Source organism: Narcine bancroftii, chromosome 1, assembly GCF_036971445.1.
Source record: "Narcine bancroftii isolate sNarBan1 chromosome 1, sNarBan1.hap1, whole genome shotgun sequence".
Lineage (NCBI taxonomy): Eukaryota > Metazoa > Chordata > Chondrichthyes > Torpediniformes > Narcinidae > Narcine > Narcine bancroftii.
Window position 1 is genome coordinate 239,738,933 of NC_091469.1, and position 21,657 is coordinate 239,760,589.

General features: G+C 44.9%; 1 protein-coding gene and 1 long non-coding RNA gene across 9 annotated transcripts in view; one reads left to right on the forward strand and one right to left on the reverse strand.

The window, feature by feature from the left end:
* The window catches only part of LOC138740630 (uncharacterized), a 151,809-nt gene that overhangs the window by 29,948 nt on the left and 100,204 nt on the right, over window positions 1-21,657 (forward strand). The gene's annotated exons all lie outside the window — the stretch shown is intronic.
* LOC138740646 (uncharacterized) overlaps window positions 15,706-21,657 on the reverse strand; it is a 58,741-nt gene continuing 52,789 nt past the window's right edge. For both annotated transcript variants that reach the window (XR_011343093.1, XR_011343092.1), the window contains exons 3-4: window positions 18,107-18,220; window positions 15,706-15,902 (exon numbers count right to left, since the gene is read on the reverse strand). This is a non-coding gene — a long non-coding RNA (uncharacterized lncRNA). The remainder of the gene's footprint in view (window positions 15,903-18,106; window positions 18,221-21,657) is intronic.

Genomic DNA, 21,657 nt, shown 5'->3' on the forward strand with positions numbered 1-21,657 from the left:
CGTGGTGAATTGGCTCCTGAGAAATTGAATTTTAGAGGGAGAGATACATGTGTGATTTTCATAATGTATAGAGATTATAATGGCCCTGAGTGGGATAGCATTCTCATCACTTCTTTCATATATAGATACAAATTATATAATGTCAGCATTCAAATGTGATTTTTACAATTTAATCAGTTAAATTGATCACTTAGTTCAGTGCTATTTAGGTGATGTTAGTTTACACCTCTCTTTAAGTTCTTAGCTGGTTCCCAAACAATTTGGGGTTGCAGAAAATGCTGTAAAAATGGATGGTCTTATTTATGGAACAATGCACTCAGACTGTGCTTGTTTCTTAAAATAGTAACATGTACCACCATTGAGGAACCAATGTTTGATGATGCAACCATTTATTTTGAAGCTGTGATGGAAAGTGCTGGTACTCAATGCAGAGAGTCTGTTTTTATTGCCAAGCTCCAGTGAACACTGACTTTATCCGTATTTTTCATGCAAGCAGGCCAAAAAATCAAGGTAATAAATTATTCTTTAAAATTTGTACTCCTGATGTACAATGTGCAAGATTCATCAACAAGAACAATATGACATTCTTACATTTAGATTTTTAAAATAAATAAGATTTGACATTGAAGCACAAAGTGATGTGCAGACAGATGACTGGAAGGAAGGAAAATGAGGCAGAGTTTCAGAGGTTAGGAAGGAAATTCCAAATTAGACTTAAATGTAAGAATAGATGACAAAACTTGGTCTGAACTATTTCTGGATAGTATGACTAATACGATCAATGATTAGTACAATATAATTTTTGCATCAATTATATCTCACACCCCAGAAATTAAATAAATTAAGTTCAGGCTTATCAGACTCATGTTTTAGATATGGTGAAGAGGTAGGAACTTTTTTTACATTGAACCTGGTTATGTTCTAAAGTGAAACCTTTTTGGGTCAATCTAGGAAATTTCTTGGAGCAGATTACAGGAATTAAATTTCCACAAAACCTAGAATTATTCTTACTGGGAAATATTGCAGGGATCAAACCTAAATTAAAACTATCTAAATATCAAATAGAATGTGTTAAAAATGCATTGGGTAGAAAATGTAGAGCAGTTAGGTATGGCACGTTGGAATGCAGAAATACATAGTTATATTCCCCGCAAAAAAATCACCTAGAATTTTAATAAGAACAACATATTTTTTGCAAGTTTGGTGTTTATATTTACAATTTTCAGATATAAATCTTTAATTGTGTTCTGCCCAACCCTCGAGACATGCGTTGATCTTCTCCAAAGAAAATTAAGTAGAACATGAATTTGTAATCGTGGAGTGTGCAGCACTTTTCAACAATCCATTCTGCTTTCTTCTCCATTCCTTTTATTCCCTTTTGATTTTTCTTGTTTCTCCTCTTTTTCTTTGGCCTTTTTTCTTTGGTGAGTGGGGGTTGGGGCACACCCCTCATGGATTTACGTATGTACTCGTAACTTTTAATTTTGTAATTGACTGCATGGATGGTCCAGATTTTTAAATAAACTATTAAAACAAGGAAGGGAATTCTAGAGCGACAGCCATCAGTGTTGAAAGAGTTACATTTGAGAGTTACATGTCCAAGATACTCGAGGAGTAAGATATCTCAGATTGAGATGGTGTCTTAGGAAAGATTGAAGATACAGAGGAGTTTGTGACAAGATTAAATATGAATTGAAGACATTGTTAAATTAAGATCCAATGAAATTTACAGACCATTCAGTTGTCTTATAACTGCTGAATTAAAGTAAAAATATGCCAGCCAGGTCTGGCATTGGTAAAGGAAGAGGTAGCAAGAGCCAAGAGGTTGTATTGCGTCAGTGATCAGGAAAATAGCAGAGAGATGGGGAAGGCAGGAGATGCCAATGTGGTGCTGTTTGGTGATTTAGGATTAGGGACTGGTGTTTGGAGTTGGGGTTGAATGGTGCTGGTGTTATAGTTGAAACACTGGCCGTGATGATGTAAATGGCAAGGAGTGAGGCTTGGTGAATTGTTGGTTTGGGGCCTGCATTGATTGATGGGTTGGGAGGATGAAGTGTGGTGAGAGATGGAGGGGAGGGATTGGGAGGGAGGTTGTGGGTCAGCAGATTGAATCGTGGGGAGATTTGGGTCTCGGTGTATCAGAAAGACTGGAGTTGGGGTCTTTGCAGATTGGAAGGAGATTTACTTGGGGAGAGGGTTGGAACTGAAATCAAGGGTGTTCCAGCAGTTCCCAACGATGGTTGTCAAGTAACATGGTCTCATTTCCAAAATTCCATGGTGAATCCACTACTGTTCACATTGCTCACTCATGACTGCATGCCCAGATTTAGTTCCAACAGAATCATCACAATTGTGGATGATCCAAGAGTGACTGAGAGGAGATTGAAAGGCTTGTAAAATGGCGAGAGAACAACCGGAGTCTCAACGTGGACAAAATAAAGAAGATGATTTCAGGAGGATGATGATCAAATATTCACCACTACACATCAATGGTTCCATTGTGGAAAGAGAGGAGAGCATAAAGTTCCTTAATGTGCATATAACAGGTGTCCTATCCTGGACTCACAACACCTCCTCATTCGTCACGAAGATGCAGCAGCACCGACACTTCCTAAGGAGGATGAGGATGGCAAGGCTACCAGCCCCCATTTTGACAATCTTCTACAGGAGCACAATTGAGAGTTTCTGAGTCTGGCTGCATCATTGTGTGGGACAGTAGCTGTAAAGCATCAGTCTGGAAGTCTACACAGAGGATAATTAAAATAGCCGAGAGGATCACTGTAGTTTCTTTTTCCTCTTATAGACGATACTTACTGGGAATGCCAACTAAATAGGAAAAAAGGAATTACAGAAGACTTTTTCAATTCAGCAACACATTCAAACCAATACTGTCAAGAAAGTGCAGGATCATCAGAATCAGGACGGTCAGGCTGGGGACTCGCTTCTCCTCACAAGCTGTTAGACTGATGAATGGTATCCAGTAACCGCGAAGATCATCCCAAATATTTATATATCGATTTATTTTGATTATTTATGTGATCTTTATGTACCGTTTACTGTGAGCTTTTGTGCATGCATCATGGTTTGGAGAGACACTGTTTCTTCGTGTTGTGTATGTATGATCAGATCTCAAAAAATGGGGGCATTGGCCAAAGTTCCTTCTACAGTAATTTTTAGTGTGCAGTGAACTGGAATTTACTGTCTGCTTGTGTGTAGATTAAACGGCTGAACCCTCCTCTTGGCTTCACCCCCATCGGTCCCGATATAAACCTGTTTTCCCGCCTTACCTCAGATTCACCTGAAAATTTCTGTAAATACTGGCCGTTAGTTGTAAGTTAATAAAACTGTGTTTGAGCTCCTCACAGGTCACCAAGTACTATCGATCACGTTTCATTTCATTAACTTAATTTGAAGATACTCCAGGTCGACCCTCTGTCCCCAGAGGCCCTGGAGGAATTTGCCTACTGGTTGGAGTGCTTCCAGTCCTACATAGCAGCCACCCAAGAAGTTTTTTACTCTACTGGTCTCCAGAGATCGGCCCTCCTCTCCCGAGGGATATGCGGTCATGAGAGAATGCGTGACATACAAGACGGCCATCAAAGGCCTACTACATGAGTCCCCAGACGACATGCTGGTAAGACACCGACTCTCACAATGTCGGCAACAACCGGGTGAATTGCTGGACAATTACATTCTGGAACTATGGACGCTGGTGAGAGAGTGCCACTATGAGGCAGTCTCAGCCCAGGTGAGGAAAGAACAAGTCTAGGATACACTCATGGCTGGAGTGAGTTCGAGGTATGTGAGGCAGTGACTATTGGAGTTGGGAAAGAAGGACCTTGCCAGTACCCTCAATCTAGCGAAATTCCTCCAACTGGCACAATTGGGAGTGCTCCTCCTCGCTAATGAAAAAGGCGCCTTCTCAGAAAGCTAGGCCTACAGAGCACAGCTGTCCCAGGTACCAACTACCGTGGCCACATACAACTGGGAGTGCTACTTCTGTGGACAAGCCAAACACCCCCACACCAGATGCCCTGCGAGAGACTCTGAGTGTTCCGGGTGAAAGTCTGTCAGGCAAAGGGGAATCCCAGGAGGCTACGGTGTGCATGGGCCCTGAACAGTCATATACCCTGTGCCCAAGCTCAGAGATGTGGACCCCCGTATTTTGCTGCGCCTTGTGGCGGGAATCACTACCGGAAGAGAAGCAATGGCGGCTGTCACCGCTACCAGAAGAGAAGCAACGGCAGGAACAGTGCCCATCTTTCTGCTCCTTGTGGTTGATGCCACCTCTCCAGCCTCTGGATCAAGACGATGGCAGCAAGGGGACTGATGCAGCCTCCAGAGTTCTGGCATGTCACCCTCGACCAAGCGAACCCCACCAGCTGAGTAACTTGACGATGAAGTTTGAGGGTAAACGAACATCCGATGGACTGTTTAATAGACACTGGCTTGATGGAGAGCTTTATAAACTGTATGTCCACTCGGCTGTACAAATTAAAGGTTTACCCCACAGACTACCATATCTATCTACTGTCACAATAGTATTCACATTCAGGGGTATTTACACTCATCTGTAAAGGGGGGGTGGATTTTGCAAGTTCTGACTGTATATATCGAAAGGTTTGTGTGCTTCTGTGTTGTTGGGGCAAGACTTCCTTTGACACCTTAAAAGTGTGACCATGGAGTACTCAGGCCCACTTCCCCCAATCACGGTGCAGAACGGAAGGTCCCAAAATCCAGACACTATATGCAGTCTCTCCACATTGAATATCAACCACCCCCCCCCCCACACCGTTTAAGAACCTAACCCTCGACTGTAAGCCAACAGCCACAAAGAGCAGGCAATAACGTGCAGGGGACAGAGAATTTATTAGAGCTGAAAAACAGTGACTGCTTAAAGAAAAAAAAAAATTGAACCCAGTAATAGCCCGTGGAGAGCCCAGGTAGTAGTTATGCGAGGGGGAGAAAAGCCCAAGCTAGAGATTGACTATAGCCAAACTATTAATCGCTTCACAGTCCTGGATGCATACACCCTCCCCTGAATCTTGGACAAGGTGAATGAAATTGCGCAGTATCTGGTCTAATGGACTAGTGACCTGAAAGCTCCATATCACCAGTTGCCAGTCCCTACACCGCATTCAAGGCAGATTAATTATTTTATCAGTTCCTGTGGGCCCCTTTCGGCATTACAAATGGGGTCTCAGACTTCCAGAGGCAGATGGACGACATGGTAGATAAGTACGGGTTAAGGGCTACATTCCCCTATCTTGGCAATGTCACCATTTGCGGACACAACCTGGAGGACCATGATGCCAATCTCCAGAAATTTTTCCACATAGCCAAATCCTTGAACCTCTTGTACAAAGCCAGTAAGTGTGTGTTCAGTACCAAATGCTATCCTGGGCTATGTGGTGGAGAACGATATCTTTGGCCCAAACCCTGAGTGTATGCACCCCCTCTTAGACCTCCCTATCTTGCGGACCATGAAGGCGCTAAGGAGGTGCCTGGGCTTCTTCTCATGCTATGTTCAGTGGGTACCTCATTACACTGACAAGGTTCACCCCCTTTTAAAATCCACATCTTTCCTATTGTCAGCCCAAGCCCAGGCGGCTTTTAACTACATCAGGAGCTACATCACAAAAGCCACCATGCATACGGTGGACGAAAATGCACCATTCCAGGTGGAGAGCGATGCCTCCGATGTAACCAGGCAGGCAGGCCAGTAGCTTTCTTTTCCTGCACCCTGCAAGGCCATGAGCTCTGAAACCCATCTGTAGAGAAAGAGGCTCAGGCCATTGTGGAGGCCATCAGGCCCTGGAGGCACCAGCTGGCCAGCAGGAAATTCTCTCTGCTCACTGATCAGCAATCTGTAGAATTCACGTTCAATAATACGAACAGGAGCAAAATAAAGAATGATAAGATCGCGAGGTGGAGAATTGAACTCTCCACCCATAACTATGAGAGTGTAGAGGCCAGGTACGCTCAATGAACCTCCAGATGCCCTATCCCGAGGAAGCTGTGCTGATGCACATACCAGCCAGTTGCGGTCACTTCATGATGAGCTCTGCCACCCGGGCATCACCTGTATGGCCCACTTCGTCAAGGCATGCATCCTACCCTTCACTATCGAAGGCATCAGGGAGATGACCGAGTCATGCCAGGTCTGCACTGAGTGCAAACCATACTTCTCCCACCCTGACAAAGCACACCTGATAAAAGCTTCCCTTCTCAGTGTTGACATCAAGGGGCCCTTACCCTCTACCAACAGAAACTTGTACTTTCTTAACGTTATCAATGAGTACTCGAATTTTCCATTTACTATGCCCTGCCCAGACACCTCCACCGCCACAGTCATCAGAGCTCTGCATTCCATTTTCACCATGTTCGGGTATCCCAGCTACATTGCCTTATAGTAGTTAACTGACCTTTTGCGCACACATTAATTTCCTTTGTTCACTGGTTGCAAAACGTGTGCACACTCGCCCACAAATTAGAGGGAACTGGTGCTGGTGGAGGTGCTGTAACGGTAGCACACACTGCCACTAGTGCAGATAGAGGAGAGTGGGGACTGCTCCACAAGGCCCAATTGCCAAATGCTAATACTGATGTCTCTGTACTGGCTTTAAAGGAGCAGATGATTTTTTAAAATCCTGCATCTTTGGGTCTGTGCCCAAGATGGGTGTGTCTGTGGTAGGTAGCATACCATGCAGTGGCTGACTCCAGGGGAGCAGTGGACTGACGCATGGCACCAGAAACAGTAAGGACACCGCCCCTCCCCCTATTGAGAAAGAGAACCACCCTGCAGGACAGTGGCCATGGCTGCAGGCCCACAAAGGATCAGCAGCTAAAAGACCCACACCAGCTACAGGTGGCTAGCAACAAGCGATGGAGGGTCCCGCGCTGGCTGTGGGCAGCTGGAGAGGGGCTCATGGGAACCAGGTATCGGAAATGGGATGCAAGAGGGTGCTGAGGGCAAGGCGGGCTCCCGAAGGGACTCGGGGCGCTGAAGGCTTCCTGCTTGAATCAGAGGTTTGCATCAGGGGTTCGGGTTGCTGATGCTTTGACATGGAGTCTCTGCAGCTGCAGAGGCTGCAGGAGCCCTGGAAGCAAATCCACAGACACTCAATATCTTTGAAGGGACTCCCTTTTGCTTCTCATTCTCCTACAGTTAGGGGTGCTGGGCAATGCTCATGTCGACACTTTGTTTGCTTTACGGCAGATAAAAGTTGAGGTATATCTTGTATATTACATTTTTAATACATTATTACTGACAATAAAAGGAACATTTAATAAACTGAATTTGAACTTGAACTCTTGCTGTTTCATTGTGTGGTAAGTAAGTTTTCAATTCCACAGTGCTGAAAGAAACATGATATGATCTAAATTTGAGGCCAAGTTTAATCACTGCTTTATGCTGAGATATCCGATCCCAACTACAAAAGCCCTTGACAGCTATGGATAAGGAAGCAAAATATTCACCAGTATCAATGACTTTGGATCAGTGTCTGCCTGAAGCGCTCAAGGTACATGGAAGTTGGCAAAGACTTTGATGTTAACTCCCTGCTTTCAAATATGACAGATGACCACTTCAACGAACTACTGGAGATTTGCCACTGTCCATAGAATCATAATCCACCATGAGTCACTGCATTCAGGAAGGAAAGAATCAAAAAGGGAGAAAATTGAGGATAATTAAAAACTATATGGTTGGTCATATTTTTAATTATCCTCAATAATTACAGTGACAGTTCCTATTGTATCCTTTCAACAAACAGCTTCCTTTTCTGATACTCATGGTTCTAACACTACAAATTTTGAAGTAAAAACACACAATGCTGGAGAAACTCAGCAGGTCAAACAATGTCCTTTATACAGCAAAGGTAAAGATACAGAACCGACGTTTTGACCTTGAGCCCTTCATCAAGGTGTGGAAAAATATCAACAGGATTCCAAGCAAAAGAGTAAAGGGTGGAGGCTGTTGTGGGGGGAGGTGGGTTTGCAAAGGCAGGAGGTGATAGGTGGAGAAAGGAGGGAGGGGACAGCAGTGATCAGGGGAGGAGGGTGAAGGGAGGGAGGAGAACTGGTCAGCGGAAGGGAAGGGGGGAAGTGGGGAAAGGAGAACAGATCAGTAGAAATGGAAAAGTCGATGCTAATTCCATCTGGTTGGAAAGTGCTCAGATTGAAAATCAGGTGTTGTTCCTCCAATTTGCGGGTGGTCTTGGTGGGACACAAGGCCAAGGACAGACATGTGAGTGTGGGAGTGTGACACAGAACTGAAATGGTTGGCTACTGAGAAGTCCCTGTCACTGTAACTGACAGAGCGAAGGTGTTCAGCGGAGTGATCTCCTCCTCTTGATTGCTGCTGTCTCCTCCCTCCCTTTTCCATCTATCACCTCCTGCCTTGAGGCCATACATCCCCCCACCCCACTCTTTTGATCAGAAACCTGCCGACATTTTTTCACACCTTGATGAAGGGCTCAAGCCTGAAATGTCAGTTATGTATTTTTACTTTTGCTATATAAAGGATACTGTTTGATCTGCTGAGTTTCTCCAGCTTTGTGTTTTTACTTAAACCACAATGTCTACAGATTTTTGTGTTTTACTAGAAGTCTAAACAAGGACTGGTTTGACGAAAACAGCCAGGAAATCCAGGAGCTGCTGGCAAAGAAGCGAGCTGCCCACCAGGCTCACCTTACAAAGCCGTCCTGTCCAGAGAAAAAACAAGCCTTCCGTCGCGCATGCAGCCATCTTCAGCGCAAACTCCGGGAGATCCAAAATGAGTGGTGGACTAGCCTCGCCAAACGAACACAGCTCAGCGCGGACATTGGCGACTTCAGGGGTTTCTATGAGGCTCTAAAGGCTGTGTACGGCCCCTCACCCCAAGTCCAAAGCCCGCTGCGCAGCTCAGACGGCAAAGTCCTCCTCAGCGACAAGATCTCCATCCTCAACCGATGGTCAGAACACTTCCAATCTCTTTTCAGTACCAACCGCTCAGTCCAAGATTCCGCCCTGCTCCAGCTCCCTCAACAGCCCCTAAGGCTAGAGCTGGATGAGGTTCCCACCATGGATGAGACATATAAGGCAATCGAACAACTGAAAAGTGGCAAAGCAGCAGGTATGGATGGAATCCCCCCAGAAGTCTGGAAGGCTGGCGGCAAAACTCTGCATGCCAAACTGCATGAGTTTTTCAAGCTTTGTTGGGACCAAGGTAAACTGCCTCAGGATCTTCGTGATGCCACCATCATCACCCTGTACAAAAACAAAGGCGAGAAATCAGACTGCTCAAACTACAGGGGAATCACGTTGCTCTCCATTGCAGGCAAAATCTTCGCTAGGATTCTACTAAATAGAATAATACCTAGTGTCGCCGAGAATATTCTCCCAGAATCACAGTGCGGCTTTCGCGCAAACAGAGGAACCACTGACATGGTCTTTGCCCTCAGACAGCTCCAAGAAAAGTGCAGAGAACAAAACAAAGGACTCTACATCACCTTTGTTGACCTCACCAAAGCCTTCGACACCGTGAGCAGGAAAGGGCTTTGGCAAATACTAGAGCGCATCGGATGTCCCCCAAAGTTCCTCAACATGATTATCCAACTGCACGAAAACCAACAAGGTCGGGTCAGATACAGCAATGAGCTCTCTGAACCCTTCTCCATTAACAATGGCGTGAAGCAAGGCTGTGTTCTCGCACCAACCCTCTTTTCAATCTTCTTCAGCATGATGCTGAACCAAGCCATGAAAGACCCCAACAATGAAGACGCTGTTTACATCCGGTACCGCACGGATGGCAGTCTCTTCAATCTGAGGCGCCTGCAAGCTCACACCAAGACACAAGAGAAACTTGTCCGTGAACTACTCTTTGCAGATGATGCCGCTTTAGTTGCCCATTCAGAGCCAGCTCTTCAGCGCTTGACGTCCTGCTTTGCGAAAACTGCCAAAATGTTTGGCCTGGAAGTCAGCCTGAAGAAAACTGAGGTCCTCCATCAGCCAGCTCCCCACCATGACTACCAGCCCCCCCACATCTCCATCGGGCACACAAAACTCAAAACGGTCAACCAGTTTACCTATCTCGGCTGCACCATTTCATCAGATGCAAGGATCGACAATGAGATAGACAACAGACTCGCCAAGGCAAATAGCGCCTTTGGAAGACTACACAAAAGAGTCTGGAAAAACAACCAACTGAAAAACCTCACAAAGATAAGCGTATACAGAGCCGTTGTCATACCCACACTCCTGTTCGGCTCCGAATCATGGGTCCTCTACCGGCACCACCTACGGCTCCTAGAACGCTTCCACCAGCGTTGTCTCCGCTCCATCCTCAACATCCATTGGAGCGCTCACACCCCTAACGTCGAGGTACTCGAGATAGCAGAGGTCGACAGCATCGAGTCCACGCTGCTGAAGATCCAGCTGCGCTGGATGGGTCACGTCTCCAGAATGGAGGACCATCGCCTTCCCAAGATCGTATTATATGGCGAGCTCTCCACTGGCCACCGTGACAGAGGTGCACCAAAGAAAAGGTACAAGGACTGCCTAAAGAAATCTCTTGGTGCCTGCCACATTGACCACCGCCAGTGGGCTGATAACGCCTCAAACCGTGCATCTTGGCGCCTCACAGTTTGGCGGGCAGCAGCCTCCTTTGAAGAAGACCGCAGAGCCCACCTCACTGACAAAAGGCAAAGGAGGAAAAACCCAACACCCAACCCCAACCAACCAATTTTCCCTTGCAACCGCTGCAATCGTGTCTGCCTGTCCCGCATCGGACTGGTCAGCCACAAACGAGCCTGCAGCTGACGTGGACTTTTTACCCCCTCCATAAATCTTCGTCCGCGAAGCCAAGCCAAAGAAAAGAAATGTCTTTTAGACCACTTTTAAGAGAAGGTGACTCATGCCCCATTTTGCTCTCTCATATGGCTGTTTACATCCGGTACCGCACGGATGGCAGTCTCTTCAATCTGAGGCGCCTGCAACCTCACACCAAGACACAAGAGAAACTTGTCCGTAACTACTCTTTGCAGATGATGCCGCTTTAGTTGCCCATTCAGAGCCAGCTCTTCAGCGCTTGACGTCCTGCTTTGCGGAAACTGCCAAAATGTTTGGCCTGGAAGTCAGCCTGAAGAAAACTGAGGTTCTCCATCAGCCAGCTCCCCACCATGACTACCAGCCCCCCCACATCTCCATCGGGCACACAAAACTCAAAACGGTCAACCAGTTTACCTATCTCGGCTGCACCATTTCATCAGATGCAAGGATCGACAATGAGATAGACAACAGACTCGCCAAGGCAAATAGCGCCTTTGGAAGACTACACAAAAGAGTCTGGAAAAACAACCAACTGAAAAACCTCACAAAGATAAGCGTATACAGAGCCGTTGTCATACCCACACTCCTGTTCGGCTCCGAATCATGTGTCCTCTACCGGCATCACCTAAGGCTCCTAGAACGCTTCCACCAGCGTTGTCTCTGCTCCATCCTCAACATCCATTGGAGCGCTTTCATCCCCAACGTCGAAGTACTCGAGATGGCAGAGGTCGACAGCATCGAGTCCACGCTGCTGAAGATCCAGCTGCGCTGGGTGGGTCACGTCTCCAGAATGGAGGACCATCGCCTTCCAAAGATCGTGTTATATGGCGAGCTCTCCACTGGCCACCATGACAGAGGTGCACCAAAGAAAAGGTACAAGGACTGCGTAAAGAAATCACTTGGTGCCTGCCACATTGACCACCGCCAGTGGGCTGATATAGCCTCAAACCGTGCATCTTGGTGCCTCACAGTTTGGCGGGCAGCAACCTCCTTTGAAGAAGACCGCAGAGCCCACCTCACTGACAAAAGGCAAAGGAGGAAAAACCCAACACCCAACCCCAACCAACCAATTTTCCCCTGCAGCCGCTGCAACCGTGTCTGCCTGTCCCTCATCGGACTTGTCAGCCACAAACGAGCCTGCAGCTGACGTGGACTTTTACCCCCCTCCATAAATCTTCGTCCGCGAAGCCAAGCCAAAGAAGAAGATGGAAAGTGTTTATGAAACCTTGTTAAAATAGAGAAAATTTAACTTGGATTATATAGAGGGAAGTGCCATCCAATATTTGATAGTTTTCAGCGCAAGAGCATGTGAAAGAGCAAATTGGGGCATGAATCCTCTTCCTCTAACAGTCATCTAGAAGATATTTAAAACTTGCAATTTTGGAACCATGTGTTACAGAAATGGAAGCTGCCTGTTCAAATTGTACAATCGGAACTGTTCTCTTCTTTGGCTTGGCTTCGCGGACGAAGATTTATGGAGGGGGTAAATGTCCATGTCAGCTGCAGGCTCGTTTGTGGCTGACAAGTCCGATGCGGGACAGGCAAACACGGTTGCAGCGGTTGCAGGGTAAAATTGGTTGGTTGGGGTTGGGTGTTGGGTTTTTCTTCCTTTGCCTTTTGTCAGTGAGGTGGGCTCTGCGGTCTTCTTCAAAGGAGGTTGCTGCCCGCCAAACTGTGAGGCGCCAAGATGCACGGTTTGAGGCGATATCAGCCCACTGGCAGTGGTCAATGTGGTAGGCACCAAGAGATTTCTTTAGGCAGTCCTTGTACCTTTTCTTTGGTGCACCTCTGTGACGGTGGCCAGTGGAGAGCTCGCCATATTACATGATCTTGGGAAGGCGATGGTCCTCCATTCTGGAGACGTGACCCACCCAGCGCAGCTGGATCTTCAGCAGCGTGGACTCGATGCTGTCGACCTCTGCCATCTCGAGTACTTCGACGTTAGGGATGAAAGCGCTCCAATGAATGTTGAGGATGGAGCAGAGACAACGCTGGTGGAAGCGTTCTAGGAGCCTTAGGTGATGCCGGTAGAGGACCCATGATTCGGAGCCGAACAGGAGTGTGGGTATGACAACGGCTCTGTATACGCTTATCTTTGTGAGGTTTTTCAGTTGGTTGTTTTTCCAGAATCTTTTGTGTAGTCTTCCAAAGGCGCTATTTGCCTTGGTGAGTCTGTTGTCTATCTCGTTGTCGATCCTTGTATCTGATGAAATGGTGCAGCCGAGATAGGTAAACTGGTTGACCGTTTTGAGTTTTGTGTGCCCGATGGAGATGTGGGGGGGCTGGTAGTCATGGTTGTGAGCTGGCTGATGGAGGACCTCAGTTTTCTTCAGGCTGACTTCCAGGCCAAACATTTTGGCAGTTTCCGCAAAATAGGACGTCAAGCGCTGAAAAGCTGGCTCTGAATGGGCAACTAAAGCGGCATCATCTGCAAAGAGTAGTTCACGGACAAGTTTCTCTTGTGTCTTGGTGTGAGCTTGCAGGCGCCTCAGATTGAAGAGACTGTTACATGAACTGTTACATGATGGTTAACATCAGTGCTGAAAATTCAGATTTTACAGCTGCTTTGGAAGGGTCTTGGTTTGAACTGGAACAAATAAAAGCACAATGCAGACAATACAGGTAAATCAATGCTTTAGAATCAATGCTGCCCCAGCAGACGAAAAACATTGACCCAAAAATGGTTCAATGTGTAAAATGTACTTCAAGGGGGAAACCAGCACCTCCCCATGGTTTTGTGGAAAGCAACAGGGAAGCAATATTCAAATGTCGTGGTACCTAGTGTGCTGTTTGGATTAGACTCATGGTCTTTTCTATATATTTCTGGCTGAAACATGCCTTAGCAGCAGAGATTCAGAAGAAATTGTAACTTTGCTGCTGAGTTCAGCTCTGCTGGAAATTTTTAGGCAGGAGTTTCCTTTCTTGAACAGTATTAGGGAGATTGGCTGTAGTGGCAGAGGAGTGATGGAACGTAGAACAGTACATCACAGTATAGGCCCTTCAACCCATGGTTTTGTGCCGACTTGTATAAACCTAATCAACAAACTAAACCCATATCTCATAACCCTCTGTTTTTCTTTCACCTATGAGTCTGTCCAAGAGTCTTTTCAATGTCTCTATATACCAGTATGGGCACTGCAATTGAAGAAGGCAACGGGAAACCACTTCAGTACTTTTCCCATGTATAATCATGAACTCAACATCAACTACAGTCTCAGCTCAAAGACTGAGCCTTCACCAAAAGAGAACAAGGGAGGCAACATCTACAACTCGGATGGTCAGAGATTGTGCGGCACGATCAGTCAAGGCACCTGAATGATGATGATCACAGACCAGCCTCCACCATCACCCTCAGCAACGTGTTCCAGGCACTCTTGAATCTCCATGTGAAAACTTACCCCTGACATGTCCCCAAAATTTTCCTCCTCTCATTTTGTATAGATGTCTTCTGATGCTTGCTACTCTCACTCTGGGAAAATGGTGCTCATTGTCCAACCAAGATATGCCTCTCATAAACTTGTAGACCTCTATAACGTCACCTCTCATCCTGCATTGCTCCAAAGAGAAAAGCCCCAGCTTTGTTAACTTTGCCTCATAAGACATGTTCTCCAATCCAGGGATCATCCTGGTAAATCTCCTTGACACCCTCCCAGGGCTTCCACCTCCTTCCTATAATGAGGGGACCAGAAATGTACACGATATTCTGTGTGGTCTCACCAGAGATTTATAGAGCTACAACATTACCTCACAACTCCTGAACTCAATCCCCCGACCAATGAAAGCCAGCATCCCATAAGTCTTCCTAACTACCCTATCAAGTTGCATGGCAACCTTGAGAGATCAATGGATTCAGAGCCCAAGGTCCCCTGCACTTCCACACTGCAAAAAATCCTGCCATTAACCATGCACTCTGTCTTTATGTTTGACCTTCTAATATTCAACCCTTCACACTTATCTGGATTGAACTCCATTTGCCACTTTTCCACCCAACTCTGCCTCCTCTCTGTTTTATTGTAACCTACGACAACCTTTCCAAAATCTGCCTACTTATCTGCCCCTGAATGTCCTGTGGGTTATTTAGGGGCCTATAGATTACTCCCAATATAGTGATGACTCCCTTCCTGTTTCTGACTTCCGCCAACACTGACTCAGAAGACAATCCATCTACAACTTCCTCCCTTACTGTAGCTGTGATACTATTTCTTATTAGTAATGCTGTTTTATGTCCCATTCTATCTCTTTTAAAACAGCTAAACCCTAGCACCTGTATCACACAGCCTGTCCTTGCATCAGCCAAGTCTCTGTCATGGCTACTACATTGTAACTCCACATCCTGATCTGCTGTAAGTTCTTAATATGAGCAATACGTGCTACAAAGCTGTCATGATAATGAATATGCATCATATGTATTAACCTGACCGGAAGTCGATGGTATGCACTGGAGGTGGAAGATGCAGGATGGTGAAATAAGGGAAGCAGGAAAATAAAGACACTGAGATGTTCAACTGGTAAACCATGTGGTGATGGTGTTATTAATTTCACATTTCGGGCCTCAAATGTGACAAAAGCCACCACCATTGTCCCTGTGCTGAAGAAGTCATCTGTGGCTGCCTCAACAATTACCGCCCTGTCACATTCACGTCCACCATCATGAAGTGCTTCGAGATGCTCATTATGGGGAACATCAAGCACCTGCTGCCCCCTCACTGGACCCCCTGCAGTTCACATATAGACCCAATCGCTTCATGGACGATGCTATCAACACCGCCCTCCATCCAGCCCTCACCCTCCAGGAAAATATAGACTCGTATTTTCGAATGCTGTTTATTGATTTCAATTGACATTCAACACGATCACACCCCAGTACATGATAAGGAAGTTGGGTCTGCTGGGCCTAAACAATTGGATTCTTGACTTCCTGATGGGGAGACCTCAGGCAGTCCAGATTGGAAACAGCACCTCTAAGACCATCACACTGAGCATTGGGGCCCCGCAGGGCTGCGTGCTTAGTCCACTGCTGTTCACTCTGCTGACCCATGATTGTGCAGCCAAACCACATCATCAAGTTCGCTGACGACACGACAGTGGTGGGCCTGATTAGTAAGAAAGAAGAGGCAGCGTACAGAGACAAAGTGCGGACACTAACGAACTGGAGCAGAGCAAACAACCTGTATCTGAACGTTAGACCAGGAGAGCCTGGGGAGACCACTCTCCACTGACCATTGATGGCTCTACCATTGAGGTCGTCAAGAGTATCAAGTTCCTTGGAGTGCATCTGGCGAAGCATACACCTGGTCCCTTAACACCAGCTCCATAGCCAAGAAAGCCCAGCAATGCCTTTACTTCCTCTGAAAGCTGAGGAAAGTCCATCTCCCACCCTCCATCCTCACTACATTCTACAGAGGATGTATCAAGAGCATCCTGTGCAACTGTATTACCGCCTGGTTTGGAAGTTGACCCATCTCGGAATGGAAGACCCTGCACAGGATAATGAAGTCAGTGGAAAAGATTATTGGGGAACCTCTCCCTAGCATGAAGGACATCTCCAACTCAATGCAGGAAGAAAGCAATAAACATTGTGAAAAACTCCACACTTCCTGCATGTAAACTGTTCTCCTTTCTGCCATCAGGTAGGAGGTGCCATAGCACTTGGGCCCTTACGTCCACAGCTTTTTCCCCCAAGCCATCAGGCTCCTGAACTCCCAGTACAGATGTGCATAGAGTGCCGTGGACTTTTAACTGCCTTCCTAACTTATATCTAAGTGAAGATGCTCTGTAGTTCTGGACAAATGCTGTCTCGTCCTACCATGTGAATAATGTATGAATGATAAATAAAGTTGACTTGACTTGGCCTGACTTGAAATAAATACATTTCAGACCCTCCATTATGCTTCCTCCTCTGCCTCCTTTCCTCACAAACTCAACCTTTCCACCATTCTCTTCCCTCACATTCTGGTTCCCTGCAAAGCTAGTTTAAACACTTCCCAACAGCTCTAGCAAACATGCCCGCCAGGATATTGGTCCCCCTCCTGTTCAGGTGCACCCTGACCTTTTTATACAAGTCATACCGTTCCCAGAGGAGATCCCAATAATCCATGAATTTGAACCCCTGCCTGCTGCGCCTAAGTTCAGATACATTGTCAGAGAACATACATGACATCACATGCGACCCTGAGATTCTTTTTCCTGTGAACCAGGCTGAATTCTTTTTTAAAACTGTACTCAAGAAGTGTACAAAAGAGAAGAATGTAAACAAAAAGGAAGTGCAAACAAACTGTGCAATGCAGAAAATAAATATTCAATAATAAATAGGGTGCAAAGAAAGAGTCCTTAAATAAGTCACTGATTCAGTTTGACCAGTTCCTCAGCAACACATGCATTTGCTATAACTTCTTATTCCTGTCCTCACTGGAGTGTGGCAAAGGCAGAAATCTAGAGATTCCACCCTCGAGGTCATGTTTTTTAGCTTCCTTCTTAACTCCTTAGATTTGCTCTTCAGGACCTTTTCCTACCTATGTCATTGGTACAACTGTGGACCATGACATCTGGCTGATCACCCTCCCACATGAGAATGCTGTGGACTCAATCTGAGACATCCCTGACCCTGGCACCTAGGAGGCAACTTTCCACCCAGGAGTCTCGATCTTCTTTACAGAACTTCCTATCTGTTTCCCTAACTATTCAATCCCCAACCACCATTGCTCTCCTCTTCATTCACTTCCCTTCTAAGGGCCAGACTCCATGCTATGACTTATCCCTGGTAAATCATCCCTCTCCACAGAATTAAAAAGTGTACTTATTGTTGAGGGGAATGGCCACAGGGATGCTCTGCCTATTCCCCGTCCCTCTCTTAACAGTCACCCATTTACCTGCCTATCTCCCCCTCTGCCTCCCAAATGATCTGAAGTTCATCTAGTTCCAGCTCCACTTCCCTAACATAGTCAGTAAAGAGCTGCAGTTGGATACACCTCTTGCAGACGTAGTCATCAGGGACACTTGTGCTATCCGAGATTTCCCACATCCTGCATTTGGAGAATACCACTACCTACTCAGGGTTAGTATGAAAAGATCTTACCTGACCTTACCTGTACCTGTAGCGTGTCCTCAGGTCTGTTCACATTAGCCTCGCGAGTCAAAATCTCTATCCCACCTACACTGAGCTACTCACAGACTGGTTGCTCCATCTAAAAATTTGCTGCTGGCTCTATCTATATCACAGTCTCCAACCAATATCCAAAGATCTTGCTCCACTTCAACTTAAACTCCCGTGAAACAAAGCACAGCTCCTGACACTCACCAGTTGCCAAGGTTCTCCTCACCAGTAGTTGAGGTTCTCTCACCAGATAGCGAGGGTTTGGACCACATCCTTCCAAAGGCTGAGATGAATATGTGGGACATGGATCACAGTTATCTGAGGAGAGGAGATTTACAGAATATTGCCTGAATTGGAGGACTTTAATTTAAAATTCAGATTATAAATAAATAGAATTTAGATTTTCTATGCTCTTCTTTGCCTTGCTAATTTGAGTGTCTGTCCAAATGCTACTTGATAACTGTGATTGTATTTGGTTTCACCACTTTGAGTTCCAGATATCAATCACTTGTAGAGCTCATTGAAAGAACCAAAGACTTGTTGATCCAAACCAAGGCTTTTATTAGCAAAAGACAGGAGCTCTTCACAGGTGGCCGACCAGTCCGGAATGATCCGACCTAGCTAGGGACACAACCCTTTAAGGCCCAGACAATAGGCGTGGCTTAGCTCTCAGCCAATCGCTGTAAGCACAGTCTAGATACAGTAACTATATACACTATGTACATTGGTGATAGATCAGTACTATCACACCACTCTCTGTGTAAATCTTTTCCCTCAAGTTTCTGCAGAGTGGTTGATATCTGGGACTCACTGCCAGTAAACATAGTGGAGCCAAATATAATCACTCTGATTAGAAGCAATTAGACCGACACTTGAATAGGCAAGACATTGAGGAATACAGTATTAATGCATGCAAATTGGATTAGCATAGATGTACAGTAAAGTTGACATGGATATTGTGGGCTGATGGGCTCAATTTATTTCTGTACAACTCTATGACTCAATGGTCTCTACCACCCTCTAACAATAAGGTAGAGAAGACTTACTTTACAGAACCACCATTGTGGAAGCATTCCAGGAGAATCAAATCACTACCTTTTTGCTGGAATTGGGAGGAGACAAATGCAAGAGCTTAGGCTTAGGCCACCTCCTATGTCCAAGACCTGTGTTGTTTACAATTCATGTCTTCAAACAATGGTTTTTCAACAGTGCCATCAGTCATATGTTGCATAACACCCCAAATCCCTTGTGTACAGCTAGCAATATCCATTTGCAAATGGATACTGTGCACAAAGGACCTTGATCTCTTTCCCAAAAGTGTGCTCTGCACACACAATAGAATTTTTGGCTCATAAAATCCATAATACACAGGATATCAGAGAACATGATGCAATAACTCCTTGGAAAGCAAATGGGAAATGATACAAAAATTACTTGGAAAGATCGCATGCTGACACACTTTTCTAGAGTATCTGATATATATTTTTAAGTGAACAACATTATTTCAGACCTTTATTTAAATTCGACATTTCCAATAGAGACTAATTTACCTTCCTTTCCATCACAAAATTGGCTTTATTAAGAAACAATTCTTCTTCAATATTTTCCACAGTATTAATTTGATTTATTGGTATATTCATTAAAATATGGGCAAGAATTATCCTTTGTTCTGCAAGTTTCAAGGTTTCCTAATTCCATCCCTTTTTTTCTTAATATATGAGAATAATAAATGAACACTGTGTAAACTACTGAGAGATTAACCCAGCTTCTGTCATTAATGGTGAAGTTCAAATACATGCCAACTATAATTTCAAATTAACTGTAGCTTTGTTAAGAAGGGTGCACACTTTCACCCAATTCTGTGTACTTTATGCGCGAGGAATGCTTTCTATAGGGTCTTTGTTCTTTTTTTAATTTTTTTTTATCCCCCCCTTTCCTCCCCCTCCCCCCAAAGAGAAAGAAAAAAGAAAAGGAAAAAAGAAAGCACACCTGAATAATTTTACATCATTCATTATTTATATTTTCTAACATAGTAATTCTATCTTGAACATATTATTTGGGAGGTGCGGGTATAACGGACAATATGGATGGACTTTCATCAAAATCCTTATATGGTTTCCAAATCACATACATTTTTTCTGGTTGGTTCCTTAAGTTATAAGTAATTTTTTCTAACAGTATACAATTTTGTATTTCCATATGCCATCTATGCCTAAATTAGCCACCACTATTGCTACATTCAAAAACTTTCGTTGATATTTGTCTAGTGTGACGCACTGCAGCAGCAGTGAGCAGACACAAACTCAAAAACTGTACAACAGGCTTTATTTGGCTAAGAGTCTCTGCTACAGTCATAGCTGTGATGGTGGCTCCTGAGTGACTGGCTTGAGAGAGGCTGGCTCAGGATTGACAGCCGGCCGGGTGGAGTTAGCTCACTCGGGGTCTATTCAGGTCAGCTGATTGACAGCCAGCCAGGTGTAGTCGGTCCTCCGGTGGGTCTTCCTGCAGGTACAGAGATCGCCCCCTGTAGTAGGCTAGTGGTGTAACAGGCTCTTTGTTGATTCTAATCAGTCCTGAGATTTTCTGTGGAAATTCCAGTGAAAACATTAATTCAAAAATTAGTGAAGTGTATGGAAACAATGTTGCTATGATGGAGTCATAATTGACGTTGCCTTTTTCTGTGACTACCCTCAAAAAAATGAATGTCAATAAGTTTCTACTGTCTAATATTGCTGAGGTATCAACAATCATTTCCAAATAAATTACTTTCTGTTTTTCTCTTTCTTTCATTTTGTATTGTGATAGAAAGATAATATTTCTAATGCCAGCAAACTGGTCCTTGGTGGGAAGGACAGGCAAAGGCAGAAAGAAAATGATCTGGACATATTACAGGTTGAACTACATCTGAAATAATCAACAATCAATTACATATTTGGGCACTAAAGATATGCATGTAATAAACCAATCAGGCTGGCAAGAAGGAAGCTATTGAACTGTTTTGGATTTATGAACATCCTAACAATATACAAATAAGGAGATTTATTGAATTCAATTTGACATCTGGTCTTCATGGGAATAAATTGTTAATTTAGTTCCTTGGTCTTCCGATGATCAAACCTTAAACACATTATATGTCATGCGAACTGCAGGGATTTAGTACGTTGGGTGAGGAATGGATTTGTTCAGGCAGAAAGGTTAGTGAATGGGGAAACACGGATAGCTTGTGAAAAATAAAGGGAAATGACATGATGCGGCCAAAGGTGGATGCAGCTGGAGGGAGAGGGAGAGGGAAAAGATGAGGGAGAGGTGCGAAGTGCATTTGGCTGAAGGAAGGAGTGAGAGGTAGATTTATTACCATCACTTTTGTATACAACAGGATTAAGGAAATTCTTTCAATAGATGGATTACAGTGATTCAAGGAGCCAGTATATCAACATTTCTTTCAAAGACATTTAAGATAGATAACAACTATTCTACTGAAACCTAGATCTTGTAAAGCATTGAACATAATTTTCAAAAGGGGCTCACAGAAAAATAAATGATGAGGAAGTTAATGGCATAATGAACAGCTCTAAAGTTGTTGAGGGCTGGATGATTTTAATATTTTCCAATAAGGGCAAGTCCTCATTGTTCCTGGACTACATTTCAAAAGCTGATTATTGGTCCACTGGGAGTACAATTTCCTGATATGCTCTGTCATGAGCACAATGAAGAAACTTGTGTTTAAATTTCAAATACCAGAGATTCGATGATTC